Here is a 17461-nt window from a genome sequence, read left to right as displayed (position 1 = left end):
AAATCAATATCTCAAAACCCCTCACTAAGTCTGTGCCGTGTAGCAAATGAAGTATGAATGTTGTATAAGGTATTGCAGACCCTTTAATCCATCTTGCCAACTTTATCTACAGCTATTCTCCCATCAAAAACTTGACCAAAATAAATCTGCTCATTATTCCCTGATGGGCAGTGTATTTAGATAGACCAGGTTGTCTGTGTTTTATTCTTGCTCTGCTACTTTCTCACTGTATAGCTTGGGTAAATTAAGTAAACTATCTATGTCTCACTAAAAGAGAACTAATAACAGTATCTACTATGTAGGGTTATTATGGGGAGTAAAATGTTCTTACATAAAAATCACAGAAAACCATACATGACACGTGGATAGAGTTCAATACATTATATCAGCAAAAATGCCAGATTTGACCTTATTTTCACATGCCACTTCTTTTTCTGATAATCATTACATTTTCCCTTTATTTCAGCTCTCTTTTGCTTCAAGATGCATTTCAGAACCGATCTCCATTCTTCAGTGATGTCTGCTCTCCTGAAGCAGCGTGTTTCTTTTCTTTGTCACTGATGCTGTGCTCAGTTAGAGAAGTTGCATTATTTATTATTCAAGCTGGGACTCTTTTGATAGTGAAAGTGCGTACCACTGCTAATTACGCTGGGACAACTGGCATAAATCGGGACTGACCTGGGCAAAGAGACAGACGGTTACCTTCTGAATAGTGCAGCCCTAAGTTATCAGATCTGTTATTATCAAGTCACAGCAAACTATCTTTATATGCAAATTGGTATGGCAAATCTCCCATAAATTTCTGTGACAGAAAATGAGATTCATTAAAGAGAACCTTTAGAGTCAGACACGGCTGAGCGACTAAGCACTCAGCACACACAATGAAACTTAGCTATCTCTGGCCACTCCAAGAATACTGTTTCTCGACTGTTCAGACCCAAACACCCCAGTTTCTTCTGCTCAGTCTTCTTCATGAACAGAGCTTGATCCTTAGGCGTCTTCTGCCTTCCTGATCACTGATAACTTAGGAGATAGCCGCTCCATGTGGTGCTCCTACGTTGCCCAGCCCCCTGACTCCGTGCCTTACCCCTCCTGATCCTCTGCAGGATGGGGAAGAACTACCCTCATTCCTGTCATTCTTTCCCACAGTGCTTGTGCTAGGTCTTTCTAAATGATCCTCAACCCAACTGAGACCCTTGCTTTTTTGATGCACCATGGTAAAAGAAAAAAGAGTAGGGAGGTTTAAGTTAGAGAATTCCTAACAGTCATTGCCTAAACCTCTGCTCACACCTCTGATCACTTATAGCCTCATTCGTTGCCTAGCTCTCAGCCTGTGTCCTCTGACCAGGGACAACTCACGCCTCACTGTTAGAACCACTCCAGAATTCTCAGTCATCTTTGTACATCAGATGCCCCTTCCCAGAAAGAGACTAGTGCCCCTCATACCCAAGTTCCCTACCACCCCCTTCCCATACCAGCTCTCTGGTTTAACCTTTTTTTGTATGATTGACACAGGAAAACTCCTTTTTTTCTGGAAAAACTATACCAGTACTCAAGGATGTTGGTTTGGTTCTATTATTAAAATAATTCTACTAGCCCCATATTGGTATATTTCCCTAAAACTGGGATATTTGGCTTTCTTCATTATTGCCTGTTATATACTTTTGAAATTTGGTATTGGAGAAGACTCTTTAGAGTCCCTTGGATTGCAAGGAGATCCAACCAGTCCATCCTAAAAGAAATCAGTCCTGAATATTCATTGGAAGGACTGATGCTAAAGCTGAAACTCCAATACTTTGGCCACCTGATGTGGGAAACTGACTCATTTGAAAAGACCCTGATGCTGGGAAAAATTGAAAGCAGGAGGAGAAGGGGACAGAAGATGAGATGGTTGGATGGCATCACTGACATGATGGACATGAGTTTGAGCAAGTTCTGGGAGTTAGTGAAGGACAGGGAAGCCTGGCATGCTGTAGTCCATGGGGTTGCAAAGAGTCAGACATGACCGAGTGACTGAACTGACTGACCTGTTATGTAGTATCTACTACTTTATTATGTTGTTTGACGCTTCATAAATATGTTCTGTATCCTCAACTTGACTGTTCCTTGAGAGCGGGTATTTCCGTTGCCTGGCAAAGTTCCTGACACTGAGCTGATGTTGGATGAAAGTTGATGGTTGATGAGCACGGGGTGATACAGTAATGCAGAACACTCCTCATTTGTGAAATACCCCTTCCTTCCTCAAACATTGTTTTTTCCGTGTTGTTCTCTTTCAGTCTCTAAGTTGGGTGTGACTCTTTGAGACCGACCCCATGGACTGCAGCACGCCAGGCTCCCCTGTTCATCACCATCTCCCAGAGTTTGCTCACATTGATGTCCATTGAATTGGCGATACAGTATAACCTCGTCCTCTGCCGCCCCCTTCTTCTTTTGCCTTCAATCTTTCCCAGTATCAGGGTCTTTTCCAATGAGTCATCTTTCCTTGCAAGATGTAGTTTATGAGTAGAACAACTTCCCATGAATCTCTGGGTTCTCCTGGCAGAGCTGCGTCGTCTCTTGGTGTACTCAGAGCATTCTCCCTCTGGTCCACACTGCTTGCATTGTGACTTGCTGTCCCTCCTGGGACAAGTCAGTCTTGTGTTCTTGGTATCAAGTGCAGACTGGCTCAAACCTTGCTGAAAAAAGGGTTTGTTCAGGAAGTGAAATCCACCACCAGAGAGACGTGTCACTAAATCACCAGTACCAGTGCTGGGCTCACGGGGACTCGTGTTGGGAAATTCCCCACCAGCCTTGTCTTTTTCTCAACAGGGCTGTCGATGGCCCTCCAGTGGCCTGCTCTGGCAGCTCTTCAATTGTTTAACCCAGAAATATTCCTCCCAAGCAGAAATCTTCCTCGTTTGAACTCTGATAGTTTTCACATAATAGCGTATCTTTGTCAACCAGCACTTACCCTGTGTGCTCCGTTGGCTATCAGACACGACACAAAACAAGGAAGGTCTGACTCTCTTATCAGCGCAACGCTTTTTTCTGTCATTTGAACTGACCTGGTGTCAGCCGCTCCTTCCCTGACGCCCTCATCAGCAGTCGCAGTTACCACAGAGATGCACACTCAGATTTTGACCTTTATTCTCCACACTGAGGACAAAGAAGAAGAAACAAAGCTGGTAGTTTATCTGAACAGAAAATGATGGAAGACTCAGGAGAGGTAACTCTAAGTGAAAAATTCCACCATTTATTTTAATTCCGTTTTCAAGGTGGTTTTTTCAAGAATTACATGCTCATTTTGGCTTACTAAATTGAAATCTTCCAAACAATAGCAGATATATTATTTTTGGTTTTTCCTTGATTGCTATATAATTTAATGCTTTGTGTTTTTGCTGGGAATTATAGCATTTACCTTTCTTATGAAACAAATAATGAAATCACAACTTAGTCTTTGATGGTGCATGCCTGCCAAGTCATTTGAGTTGTATCCAACTCTTCGATGCTATTATGGACTGTAGCCCACCAGGCTCCTCTGTCCATGGAATTCTTCAGGCAAGAATATTGGGGTGGGTTTCTGAGCCCTCTTCTAGAGGATTTTCCCAACCCAGGGATCAAACCTGCATCTCGTGCATTGGCCAGAGAATTCTTTACCACTGAGCCCCCGGGGAAAGCCAGTCTTTGATGGTAGGTTAATGATATCAACTTTATTAGTATTTACTTAGTATAAATGCCAAGAAATCATGTTAGCAAAATACAGAATTTGGTTTGAGAAACTTTTAACTTTTTTTGAGATCATGGAGGATGACAAATAAATACTACCTCTGTTCTCCAAGGAGCAAGGCAGATGGAAGTCCAAATATTATCTCTGATCCACATAAAGCTTTTACTTTAGAATATGGCCTGTGTTTGTATACAAATATGTTTCTTTATACTGAATTCTGGAATTAGATCAGTTTCCTCACCAAGTCGTAACTGCCTGGATTAAGGCAGGCTTCTGCACACACAGCGCAAACCAAAGGGTGGGAATCTGTGGCTGGAGCTGAACGGACTGCCCGCTCACTGTCGGCAGAGGCCTCCTGAAAGAACGCCCAGCCTGGAGGAAGGGGTTCATACCCACTTTCTCATGGACTCACCAGTCATGTGACATCATTTAGGGGGTCAGGAACTGGGGGGCTGTGGGTAAAGAGAGGCCAGCAGCGTTTCACTAATGAGGTTCCTTCTGCATCCAGGGGAACATCGGGAGTGGCCAGTCAACTTCTCTCACCATGAGAACTGCCTAAGCTTCTGCACCTTAATCCATTGGGAAGTGAAAGTGTTAGTCATTCAGTTGTGTCTGACTCTGTGCAACCCATGGACTGTAGCCCACCTAGCTCCTCTGTCCATGGGATTCTCCAGGCAAGAATACTGGAGTGGTTGCCATTCCCTTCTCCAGGGGATCTTCCTGACCTAGGGGTTGAACCCGGGTCTTCTGCATTGCAGGCAGATGCTTTAACATCTGGGGCTTAACTATTAAGTCTTTGGTCAGCCATAGTTATAGCCCTGTCAGCCAGAAAGGGAAGCAGGCATCTCTCAGGATGACCCTTCTCCTGAGGCTGCTCTGCGAATACTGGTTACTGCTCCTTTGAGTACCCCCTGGGACCACTTGTAGGCAGTATAGATTTTACACTCAAATGGCTCTAGGACAAAACAATAACCAATTAAATTACCTCCTCCAAGACTTCTCTGCACTGAAGGCTGAAGTTCACTTATATGTTACTTCACATCCAAATGTATCCAACCACATATCCAGAAGGGGCGATCAGGCGTTCTTCAAAGAGAGCAAACGAAAAATCATAAAATACAATCCTCTTCTTATTATCAGATTCCCAGGGAGAAATACAACTTGTCCACTGAACTCCCTTCCAGGCTGTATCCATTAACTTCTAGTAGGAAGCAGATGGCAGCTCACGCTGGGCAGTAGAGAAGGGTTTAACAAAAGAACTGTTGCCCACAGTGGAGACAAGGCGTCCGAAGTGAAGAAGGATGAACAGCCTCCTGGGGTTATCAGGAGCGGTTACTTGATACCACCCTGGGCCTGAAGGGACCCACGGAGTGGGGGAGCCTCAGACTCTGGAGAAAGGAGCTGCATGGAGAGGGCCACCTTACACAGAGAGAGAAAAGAAACCGCGGCCTGGGAGGAACAGAGGGGATAGACACGTGCGCTAAGTTCCCTCTTGTCCTGCTGGTGCTTCCCTGGGGGTGAGTTCAGTGGGGAGTCAGAGGGCCAAGCACCTGCGCCGCCTCTGGGGCAAGAAGTAAACAGAGAGATCTGGAGAGCAGGCAGAAAAGAACCAGCTCATCAATTCAAGTTTAAGAAAAAGCGTGAAGGAAATAAAGTCCAAAATCAAATTCTGTTGCCCTTGTGTTGTAGAATGCCAGAGAAATTTAAGTGCAAAATCCATTCTGTTTAACTTAATATTCTGCTCAGTCTCAGCTAGAGTCATTTCTCAGTCCTTGGCAGAGTTGGGTTTCTTTTAAAAGCTACAGGCTGGACTCTTTCCTCCTGCAATGGGTGTAGGTCCTTCAGAGTTGCAGAAGTTATATTTGTTTAATGCCAAATGTTTGTTTTATGAGCTGCACTTTTTTTTTTTAAAGAGACCAAATGCACTTCAGAAAGTGTCGGCTTTAGGCAGACACAACAAATTGTGAAATGAGCCAATCCCTAGTTCCTAGAACAGTTATACAAGGCAAAGTAATATTTCCAAAATCCAGAACTCAGGATCTAGTCTAAGTAAGTGTTGTTTGTCAAAGACCACAGCATTGACTCAAGGATATGTAAGTGAAGGAACGCAGAAAAAAATATTCTTTTTTTTTTCATTTTTGTTAATGTATTTAGTTTAAACTTTATTCCTCAGAAAATCTCTGAAATCAAAATATCTAAATTTTGAAGCTTTCCCAGAAGACAAAACTGAATCTAGCATTGGAAGTATGAAAAAGAAAGATTTTGACTTTAAAAAAAGCTACATGCGTAAAAACTGCTGTATTTAAAATAGGTAACCAGAAAGGAGCTACTGTATAGCACATGGAACTCTGCTCAGTGTTATGTGGCAGCCTGGATGGGAGGGGATTGGAGGAGAATGGATACATGTATCCATGTACGTATGGCTGAGTCCCTTCTGTGTTCACCTGAAACTCTCACATTAATCAGCTATCTCCCAATTCAGGGCTTCCCAGGTGGCTCAGTGATAAAGAATCTGCCTGCCAATGTAGGAGACATGGGTTTGAGCCCTTGGTCAGGAAGATCCCCTGGAGGAGGAAATGGCAGCCCACTCCAGTATTCTTGCCTGGAAGATCCCATGGACAGAGGAAGCTGGCGGGCTGCATTTCATGGGGTTGCAGAGTTGGACATGACTGAGTGACTGAGCATGAACATGATACCCTAATGTAAAATAAAAAGGTTTTTTTTTTTTAAAGCTAGAGATTTTTATCAATTAGGAAATAAGAAATGACTTAAGAAGGATTCTTCATTGGTAGATGTGCCAAATGATAATTTTCTGATGTTATGACTCTTGTCCTGGTTTTTCTTTGATAACTATTTTCTCTAAACTCCTACAGGTTTTATCTCATCCAAAATATAAATTAGCCATATGTTTAACTGCCTATCACAGAAAATATTCTTGATCTAGCTTTGCTGTAAAGCCAGGCTTGATAGTTGGTCTAGAAGTCGTAAACTCAAATGGGAGAAATCAGTAAGAGTTTCACTTTTCCTTTAGTGTTCAGTTCAGTTCAGTTCAGTCGCTCAGTCATGTCCGACTCTTTGCGACCCATGAATCGCAGCACACCAGGCCTCCCTGTCCATCATCAACTCCCGGAGTTCACCCAGACTCATGTCCATCGAGTCAGTGATGCCATCCAGCCATCTCATCCTCTGTCATCCCCTTCTCCTCTTGCCCCCAATCCCTCCCAGCATCAGAGTCTTTTCCAATGAGTCAACTCTTCACATGAGGTGGCCAAAGTACTGGAGTTTCAGCTTTAGCATCATTCCTTCCAAAGAAATCCCAGGGCTGATCTCCTTTAGAATGGACTGGTTGGATCTCCTTGCAGTCCAAGGGACTCTCAAGAGTCTTCTCCAACACCACAGTTCAAAAGCATCAATTCTTTGGCACTCAGCTTTCTTCACAGTCCAACTCTCATATCCATACATGACCACTGGAAAAACCATAGCCTTGACTAGATGGACCTTTGTTGGCAAAGTAAGGTCTCTGCTTTTCAATATGCTATCTAGGTTGGTCATAAGTTTCCTTCCAAGGAGTAAGCATCTTTTAATTTCATGGCTGCAGTCACCATCTGCAGTGATTTTGGAGCCCCAGAAAATAAAGTCTGACACTGTTTCTACTGTTTCCCCATCTATTTCCCATGAAGTGATGGGACCAGATGCCATGATCTTAGTTTTCTGAATGTTGAGCTTTAAGCCAATCTTTTCACTCTCCTCTTTCACTTTCATCAAGAGGCTTTTGAGTTCCTCTTCACTTTCTGCCATAAGGGTGGTGTCATCTGCATATCTGAGGTTATTGATATTTCTCCCGGCAATCTTGATTCCACCTTGTGCTTCTTCCAGACCAGTGTTTCTCATGATGTACTCTGCATATTATTTAAATAAGCAGGGTGACAATATACAGCCTTGACATACTCCTTTTCCTATTTGGAACCAGTCTGTTGTTCCATGTCCAGTTCTAACTGTTGCCTCCTGACCTGCATATAGGTTTCTCAAGAGGCATGTCAGGTGGTCTGGTAGTCCCATCTCTTTCAGAATTGTCCATAGTTTATTGTGATCCACACAGTCAAAGGCTTTGGCATAGTCAATAAAGCAGAAATAGATGTTTTTCTGGAACTCTCTTGCTTTTTCCATGATCCAGCAGATGTTGGCAATTTGATCTCTGGTTCCTCTGCCTTTTCTAAAACCAGCTTGAACATCTGGAAGTTCACGGTTCATGTATTGCTGAAGCCTGACTTGGAGAATTTAGAGCATGGAGCAAAATCCACTTCTGTGGACCATGTCCTTTTCCAGATCTTGCATTTGAGACATGGCTGCTGCTTTTCAAAGTTCAGAAACTTTTAATGGTGAACAGAAATTTTCAGACAGAAAATCTTAGGGAGTCTCTCATTTCCATCCCATAGTCAAAGCCTCTAGTTTTTGCCTGTCTTCTTTGTACTCTTTATCTGTGCCTGACATTGAAAATCTAAACCTGGAAACTCATTAGTGTAGTGTAGCATAGGCAAAACTCGGGTTAGCATGAGCTAAATCCTTTAAGCACAAGAGAAGCAAATGTTCTGTCTCCTGTCCAATTTTAGGGCCTCTGTGTAAAAAGACTGCTTCTTGCAGCTGAGCTTTGTCTCAGCCACGGCTGCCTAGGAAGCCATACCTGTGTGATCTAAGGAGCCCTCCTCCTGAGCCTGTTGTAGCCCTCCTGAGTCAGCTGTAGATCTTCCTTAGATGAAGCCGCAACCCGGCCTTTGTTACGGCCATCATCTTGTTAGTCCTGGGGCAGATGTCACTGCCCTCCCAAAGAAAGCACCTCTGTAAGCTGTGATCAACGGCAAATGAAAAAACACCATTGTGCTTGAAGCTCACAGTCTCTCAGGCAAGGGCAGGAACAGCAAAACAAAACAACAAATGCATAATTGTAGTAGATTTCAAGGTTGATAATTTCTACACATGGTCAAAGTAAACAAACAAACAAAAAAGCCTGAAGTCATGGGTCATAGCTTACCCCACAAGCCTTCATCACTCCTGGTGTATGTCAGTCCCCAAAGATTCATCCTCCTTTCTGTTACCAAGATATTTCCTCCCTGAAAAATAAACACAGGACTCCTTGCCCTCCACAGGGTAGATCTTATGTCCTGACCTGGAGCAGTAAAGTGTCTCCCAATAAAAGTGTCTTGGGAAGTCTGGTTCCCAAGAAAAGGAGGGGGAAGGTGCGAGACAGCGCATGCTCCGTCTCTCCGGTGCTGAGCAACGGATGCGGTGCTTGGGTCTTCTGTGGCAGGGAGCGTGATTGGCTGACTGCCCCACTTTCTGTCCTTTCTGGAGCCAGCTCTGCGCTCCTGGGGCTGCTCCCACCGCTGACTGAGCAGGGCTTGCGGACTAGTGCCACTCCTTCCTCAGGCTTTTTCGTGGGCAGCGTCCTTGTGAGGGCCCTGTTAACCTTGCCTAGACTCTCGGAATGGTACTGTGGTCTGAGACTTACTGACGCTCCTTAGCAGCTGTCAGACCCGCACTGCATTATGAAGGCTCTCTCTGCCTTCCCTGTCTCCTCTCCCCTCATCCTTAACGGGCACTCCTCCAGTAACCTGTTGCGTGTCTCATCCCATCTTGCATAAACTTCCCGGAGGACTTGAACTAACATTTTAATAGTTTCCAAACTCAGTGACTTGTTAGGTAATTCAGCCCATCTCCCTTAGACTGAGTGCGGGGGAGGAGTAAGATAAATGTGAAGCTGAACAAGTATCCCTTTACATGGACTGTGACATCAGGATTGGAAAATAAGCTTCACGCCCTATGGTTTCATTACAAGAAGTAAGGGAAGCTAAAGGTTATCCCGTCTCTAACGTGTGTCTATATCAAACTATGTCTTATTGGTGTTTTCAGGAGCAGAATATTAAACAGGCCCTTTATCGGCCTCATATGGCTTTTCATTGTGATGAGAAAATAGAGTTGATTGATTTACTAGTTGAATGAAAATTAAACCAATCAATTATTTAGTTTTCAAATTTTGAGTACTTGCTGTTGTGTCTTACAAATGCTATGATTTCCTGACTCAATGCTATGATCTCCTGACTCTCTTTTTAGTGCATTTCAGTTTGGTTAAAGTTGCCAGGCATCCATTCAGTCGCTCAGCCGAGGAATTTCACTCCAGGTCTTTCCTTAAGGTCCATAGTTAATCAGTCGCCAAGGGCTTTAGAAGGTACTCTTCAAAGGTATCCATAATCTGCTCCCTCCTTTCTATTCTTTCTGATAATGTTCTTGTCATCAAATTTGACCTGTTTAAATAACCTTCTTATTATCTGTCTTTAGTCTCTCCATTATTCCAATTGATTCTTTTTTCTAATCTATAAAGCAAATTATACTAGTTTCCAGCTTAGAAATTGGTTTCCATTACCTGGGAGATGAGGTTAAACTCTTTATCATGATGCAAAATGTTCTTCATAATCTGAGCCCAGCTCTACTTTCGAGAATCATGCTGGGGAAGTGTCCGTTCTTCATGTCCCCTGTTCTACTCACACAACACCGTTGGACGCGCCTTATGTTTGTCAGCTGTTACACCTTTTTTGTGTATAATTGTGCATGTTTTTCCTTAGGTCTTGAGCTTTATTTCTTTCCTTTAATCTGATGACTTCCTCCATATGCCTTGAAGCCTGGCTCAAAATCACCTCTTCTAAAAAATACCTCAAAGGATTCCCAGGCAGAATTAATAATCTCTAATATTCACCCTTAAAATATTGTATATAGAGATCTACAATGGTACTTTTCAATCATATTTTAATTTTTCCCCCCTTTGTCCTTTTAGACTGAAAATTCCAATCAGGGTGGGCAATTCTGCTTGGCACACAATAAATATTACTGAATTTAAGTAGAAATTTCAAGATATTATAGAAGAAGGATCTAGGAATAATCAACATTAAAATGTATTTCTCCTTTAATAAATATATTTCTGTTCAATAAATAGTAAATATTCTAAATAAATATAATAAATTATATAAATTGCAGTAGCAGAGCCTTGCTACAACCTACTTTTCAATATTATGAAATTTTAAAGATTTTTGGTTTTCTTCAAAAGGATGGTATGTAACATACAGAATTAAATTATATTATTGCACCCAAGTGTCTCTTACATATTTCACTCCAAAGAAAAGTTTTAGCTTAGGGTATAGTGAAGCCATATGTCCCAAACTGACTGAATATTTTATATATATTATTTCTTCTTGTTGTCTTTTTTCTTCTTGTTTTATTATCAACAAACAGTAGCAGAAGTAGCTATATCTTATTTAGCAAAAAGAACCTAAATGCAGTTGAGTGTACTTGTCAATATTAAACTAAATTACTAGAGCAAATACTAAAAATGTATATGGAGGTGATAAACCATATGCATATACATTAATAACATAAGCAACATTAATGAAACATTCAGGCTGAGTACAGATCCATCTTAGCAGCCTCTTAGTTGTTCTTTCTGACGATAGGAGAAGATGTATGACCTCTCTGGGTCTCAGTTTCCTTAGTTGTAAAATAAAAGGGTTGGTCTAGGCTCATTCATTTATTCAGAATGCTTATGTGCCTGATGCTAGTGTTGGAAATACAGAGATGAGCAAGATAGATAGAGTGCCTGTCTTCTACTGATTTAAAAGGCTTATGTGAAGTTAAAATGCTTTCTCCTTTAGAGTTTCATAGATGTGGCATAATGGTTAATTAAGATGGATAATTAAATATCCATATTTTCTTTTTTATTCAGAAGCATATTTTACTGATGTTCATATGATTAAAAGTTCTCATTAGAAGACAAGTCTTAATGGTTGCTGCTGCTGCTTCTAAGTCGCTTCAGTTGTATCCGACTCTGTGCCACCCCATAGAAGGAAGCCCACCAGGCTCCCCTGTCCCTGGGATTCTCCAGGCAAGAACACTGGAGTGGGTTGCCATTTCCTTCTCCAATGCATGAAAGTGAAAAGTGAAAGTGAAGTCACTCAGTTGTGTCCAACTCTTCTTGACCCCATGGACTGCAGCCCACCAGGCTCCTTCATCCATGGGATTTTCCAGACAAGAGTACTGGTGTGGGTTGCCATTGCCTTCTCTGGTCTTAATGGTTAAATAGTGATAAACATATTGTCGCTATTTTATATTAATTGGCCCTTGTTTTAATTTTCTTTTTTTTTGGCCCTTGACTTTAAACAACAGAAAATTGGTTAATATATTGATCACACATAGACTAGGGTTTAGTCAGACATATGTATTTTAAATCCAAGAGTCCATTAGAGAGATCACTCCATGCATTGACTCTTATTCAATTCCAGATTGGCATTATTGTCTGTAGCCTTACATATGATCTGGGGATGGGGAATTTTTCTGTTGCTTTTTTAGTGCTGTACAGAGGGGACAACTAATTCAAAAATATAAATAATCTTGCCCATTTAAAACATGGGCAACACAATGGATAAGGAGGACAAAAATAAGCAAATATTCACTGTTTTAGTAAATTTGCCCCATGGAAGTTCTGGGAATTACCAGAACGACATAAAGACACTAAGAGGAAGATGCTCTTTGAATCCATATTGTAAAGGATTTTCGTTTCACCTGCTAATTATGTATTTATTAATACTGTGTGAGATGTCTTCACTCTTACACTCTGATCATATCCAGAGGATATGAAATCCACATCCAAAGGAATCAGAAAACCTGCCACTGCACTTTAAAAAATATCATCCCAATATGTTGCAGTCAGATTTTGTCTCCTGAGTGAAACAACTCAGTGGTAAAGCAGGTCCCTTTCTGCTCACTTTTCCATTTAAAGATGAGAAAACTTTAACATTCCATGTTGTAACAGGAATGATATTTTCATGGTATTAAGCCAAAATGGACTTTTTTCCTAGTAGTTTTATGACTTTCATATGAAGAGCCATGCCTGGGATGTTCAGATTATATGATCTTTTAGTGTTGAGAAGACCCCTCTTCTATTATTGAGGCTGGGAACTGAGGTTTCATGTCTCCTGGGAAGGAGTTATCAACAGATAAAATGAAGAAGTGTTTGCTTGGGAAAAATATATGTAGGATACTCTCCTTTTCTGAACATGTGGATTTAGGAAGAGAAAAGAGAGAGAGAGAGATGTGGTCAAGAGGTTAGGTTTTCATGCCTTCATTTTTCTCCTCTTGGGAGTGGAGCCCAGCGTCTGTGGTAGAAACGTGCATGCGTGTGTGGAAGAATCTGACCACGTCAGAGGGTCAAGTAGAAGCGAGCTCAGGGGAGACTGAAAATTCAGAGAAAGTCTCACCTATATGGCAAGGGAGAGAGCACAGGCATGGTGAAGGGATGGCGCAGGTGGCCTTCTCAGTTCCCGGGTACGCCTGGGGTGTGAGGAAATGAAAGTTCCTTATCCTCTAGAGAGGAGATGTGGAGGGACTGGTGGTGTCAATGGCCCATCAGAGGCCCAGAGTTGAGATGAAGACCTGAGTGTCTGAGTGTAAAGGACCTCAGACCTATATACAGGTTTCTCAGGAGACAGGCAAGGCAGTCTGGTGTTCCCATCTCTTTTAAGAATTTTCCACAGTTCTTTTGTGATCTACACAAAGGCTTTAGTGTAGTCAATAAAGCAGAAGTAGATGTTTTCCTGGAGTGGTTCTTTTTCTATGATCCAATGGATGTTGGCACTTTGATTTCTGGTTCCTGTGCCTTTTCTAAATCCAGCTTGTACACCTGGAAGTTCTCAGTTCACATAGTGTTGAAGCCTAGCTTGAAGGATTTTCAACATTACCTTGTTAGCATGTGAAATGAATGGAGTTGTATGGTACTTTGAACATTCCTTGGTATTGCCTTTCTTTGAGATTGAAATGAAAACTGAACTTTCCCAGTCCTGTGGCCATTGCTTAGTTTTCCAAATTTCTGCACAAAGAGAGTGCAGCACTTTCACAGCATCATCTTTTAGGATCTGAAATAGCTCAGCTGAAATTCCATCACCTCCACTAGATTTGTTTGTTGTGATGCTTCCTAAGGCCAACTTGACTTCACATTCCAGGGTGTCTGCCTGTAGGTTAATGACCACACTGTCATGGTTATCCAAGTCATTAAGATCTTTTTAATACAGTTTCTTTATATATTCTTGCCACCTTTTCTTGACCTCTACTGCTTCTGTCCTTTATTGTGCCCATCTTTGCTTGCAATGTTCCCTTGGCATCTCCAGTTTTCTTGAAGTGATCTCTAGCCTTTCCCATTTTATTGTTTTCCTCTATTTCTTCACCTTGTTTGTTTAATAAGGCTTTCTATCTTTGGAACTCTGCATTCAGTTGGGTATGTCTTTCCTTTTCTCCTTTGCCTTTCCCTTCTCTTCTTTTCTCAGCTATTTGTAAGGCCTCCTCAGGTAACCACTTGCCTTCCTGTATTTCTCTTTCTTGAGGATGGCTTTAGTCACCACCTCCTGTACACGAGCTTCCATCCATAGCTCTTCAGGCACTCTGTCTACCAGATCTAATCCCTTGAATCTATTTGTCACCTCCACTGTATAATCATAAGGGATTTGATTTAGATCATACCTTAATGGTCTAGTGGTTTCCCTTACTTTCTTCAATTTAAGCCTGAATTTTGCAATAGGAGTTGATTATTTGAGCCAGAGTCAGCTCTAGGTCTTGTTTTTGCTGACTTTATAGAGCTTCTCCATCTTCATTTGCAAAGAACATATAATCAGTTTGATTTCATTATTGATGATCCAGTGATGTCCATGTGTAGTATCATCTCTTGTGTTGTTGGAAGAGGGTGTTTGCTATGACCAGTGTGTTCTCTTGGCAAAACCTTGTTAGCCTTTGCCCTGTTTCATATTGTACTACAAGGCCAAACTTGCCTGTTATTCCAGATATCTCTTGACTTCCTTCTTTTGAATTCCAATTCCCCATGATGAGAAGATACCTTTTTTTGGTGTTACTTCTAGAAGGTGTTGTAGGTCTTCATAGAACCGTTCAGTGTCAACTTCTTTGGCATTAGTGGTTGGGGCATAGACTTGGATTACTGTGATATTGCATGGTTTGCCTTGGAAAGGAGCTGAGCTCATTCTTTTGTTTTTGAGACTGCACCCAAGTACTACATTTCGATCTCTTCTGTTGACTTTGACGGCTACTCCATTTCTTCTAAGGGATTCTTGCCCACAGTAGTAGATATAATGGCCATAAATTAAATTCCCTGCTTCTCATCCATTTTAGTTCACTGATTCCTAAAATATTGATGTTCACTCTTGCCATCTCCTGCTGGACCACATCCAATTTACCTTGATTCATGGACCTAACATTCCAGGTGTCTATGCAATATTGTTTACAGCATTAGACTTCACTTTCATCAGACACAGCCACAACTGAGCATCATTTCCGCTTTGGCCCAGCCTCTTCATTCTGTCTGGAGTCATTTCTCCTCTCTTCCCCAGTAGCATATTGGATCCCTACTGCCTTGTGGGGCTCAGCTTTTGGTGTCATATCTTTTTTGCCTTTTCATACTGTTAATGGGATTCTTGAGGCAGAATCCCGGAGTGGTTTGCCATTGCCTACTCCAGTGGACCCCATTTTGTCAGAACTCTGTCCACCATGACCCGTCCATCTTGGGTGGCCCTGCATGGCATGGCTTGTAGCTTCATTGTGTCGCAGAAGGCTGTGATCCATGTGATCGTGTGGTTAGCTCTCTGTGATTGTGTTTTTCACTCTGGAGTCTGTGGGATTGTAGTTCTTGCTTCTTCTATCTGAGATTCCACATAGGTGTGATATCATATGGTCTCTTTCTCTTTCTGACTTACTATATTTACTCTAATAATCTGTAGGTCCATCCATGTTGCCAGAAATGGCATTATTTCATTTTTTTTATGGCTGAGTAGTACTCTTGCCTGGAAAATCCCATGGATAGAGGAACCTGGTAGGCTGCAGTCCATGGGGTCACCAAGAGTTGGACACTACTGAGTGACTTCACTTTCACTTTTCACTTTCATGCATTGGAGAAAGAAATGGCAACCCACTCCAGTGTTCTTTCCTGGAGAATCCCAGGGACGGGGGAGCCTGGTGGGCTGCTGTCTATGGGGTCACACAGGGTCGGACACGACTGAAGCGACTTAGAAGCAATAGCAGCAACCATTAAGACTTGTCTTCTAATGAGAATTGAAGCGATGTAGCAGCAGCAGCAGCAGCAGCAGTATTCCATTACACACACATTTTCTTTATCCATTCACTTGTCAATGGACATTATTTTGCTTTCATGTCCTGGTTATGGTAAATAGTGCCCCTATGAACACTGGGGTGAAAATATCATTTCACATTATAGTTTTTTCTGACTATTTGCCCAGGAATGGGATTGCAGGATCATATGGCAACTCTACTTTTATTTATTTTTCTTTTTTTGAGAAGCCTCCATACTGTTTTCCATACTAGCTGTACAAATTGGCATTCCTACCAACAGTGTAAGATGGTTCGTTTTTCTCCGCACCCTCTTCAGCATTTGTCACTTGTAGACTCTTTGGTGATAGCCATTATGGTGGTATGTGGTGGCACCTTATTGCAGTTTTCAAAACTAATTTTTTTTTGGTATAGTTGATTTACCATGTTGTGTTAGTTTCAGGGGTACAGCATAGTGGATGACTTATGCATATCAGATCAGATCAGTCGCTCAGTCATGTCCGACTCTTTGCGACCCCATGAATCGCAGCACGCCAGGCCTCCCTGTCCATCATCAACTCCCGGAGTTCACCCAGACTCATGTCCATCAAGTCAGTGATGCCATCCAGCCATCTCATCCTCTGTCGTCCCCTTCTCCTCCTGCCCCCAATCCCTCCCAGCATCAGAGTCTTTTCCAATGAGTCAACTCTTCACATGAGGTGGCCAAAGTACTGGAGTTTCAGCTTTAGCATCATTCCTTCCAAAGAAATCCCAGGGCTGATCTCCTTTAGAATGGACTGGTTGGATCTCCTTGCAGTCCAAGGGACTCTCAAGAGTCTTCTCCAACACCACAGTTCAAAAGCAGCAATTCTTCGGCACTCAGCCTTCTTCGCAGTCCAATTTCACATCCATACATGACCACAGGAAAAACCATAGCCTTGACTGGACAAACCTTTGTTGGCAAAGTAATGTCTCTGCTTTTGAATATGCTATCTAGATTGGTCATAACTTTCCTTCCAAGGAGTAAGCGTCTTTTAATTTCATGGCTGCAGTCACCATCTGCAGTGATTTTGGAGCCCAGCAAAATAAAGTCTAACACTGTTTCCACTGTTTCCCCATCTATTTCCCATGAAGTGATGGGACCGGATGCCATGATTTTCGTTTTCTGAATGTTGAGCCTTAAGCCAACTTTTTCACTCTCCACTTTTACCTTCATCAAGAGGCTTTTTAGTTCCTCTTCACTTTCTGCCATAAGGGTGGTGTCATCTGTATATCTGAGGTTAGACTTACACATATAGCCACTCATTTTTTGGATTCTTTTCCCATATTAACTATTACAGAATATTGAGTAGAGTTGCCTGTCCTATACAGTAGGTTCTTATTGCTACTGCTACTGCTAAGTCACTTCAGTTGTGTCTGACTCTGTGCAACCCCATAGACGGCAGCCCACCAGGCTCCCCTGTCCCTGGGATTCTCCAGGCAAGAACACTGGAGTGGGTTGCCATTTCCTTCTCCAGTGCATGAAAGTGAAAAGTGAAAGTGAAGTCGCTCAGTCATGTCTGACTCTTAGCGACCCCATGGACCACAGCCTACCAGACTCCTCTGTCCTTG

General features: G+C 42.2%; 1 long non-coding RNA gene across 1 annotated transcript; it reads right to left on the bottom strand.

Annotated features, from left to right (window-relative positions):
- Positions 1-379: 379 nt before the first annotated feature.
- LOC129627367 (uncharacterized) lies at positions 380-8943 on the bottom strand. Its single transcript, XR_008702588.1, has 4 exons — positions 8736-8943; positions 4692-4792; positions 2951-3135; positions 380-678 (listed from the first exon to the last, which is right to left on the bottom strand). It is a non-coding gene; the product is annotated as an uncharacterized LOC129627367 (long non-coding RNA).
- Between the last annotated feature and the right edge of the window lie 8518 nt (positions 8944-17461).

Source organism: Bubalus kerabau, chromosome 14, assembly GCF_029407905.1.
Source record: "Bubalus kerabau isolate K-KA32 ecotype Philippines breed swamp buffalo chromosome 14, PCC_UOA_SB_1v2, whole genome shotgun sequence".
NCBI lineage: Eukaryota > Metazoa > Chordata > Mammalia > Artiodactyla > Bovidae > Bubalus > Bubalus kerabau.
This window is presented reverse-complemented; position numbering and strand designations above follow the sequence as displayed.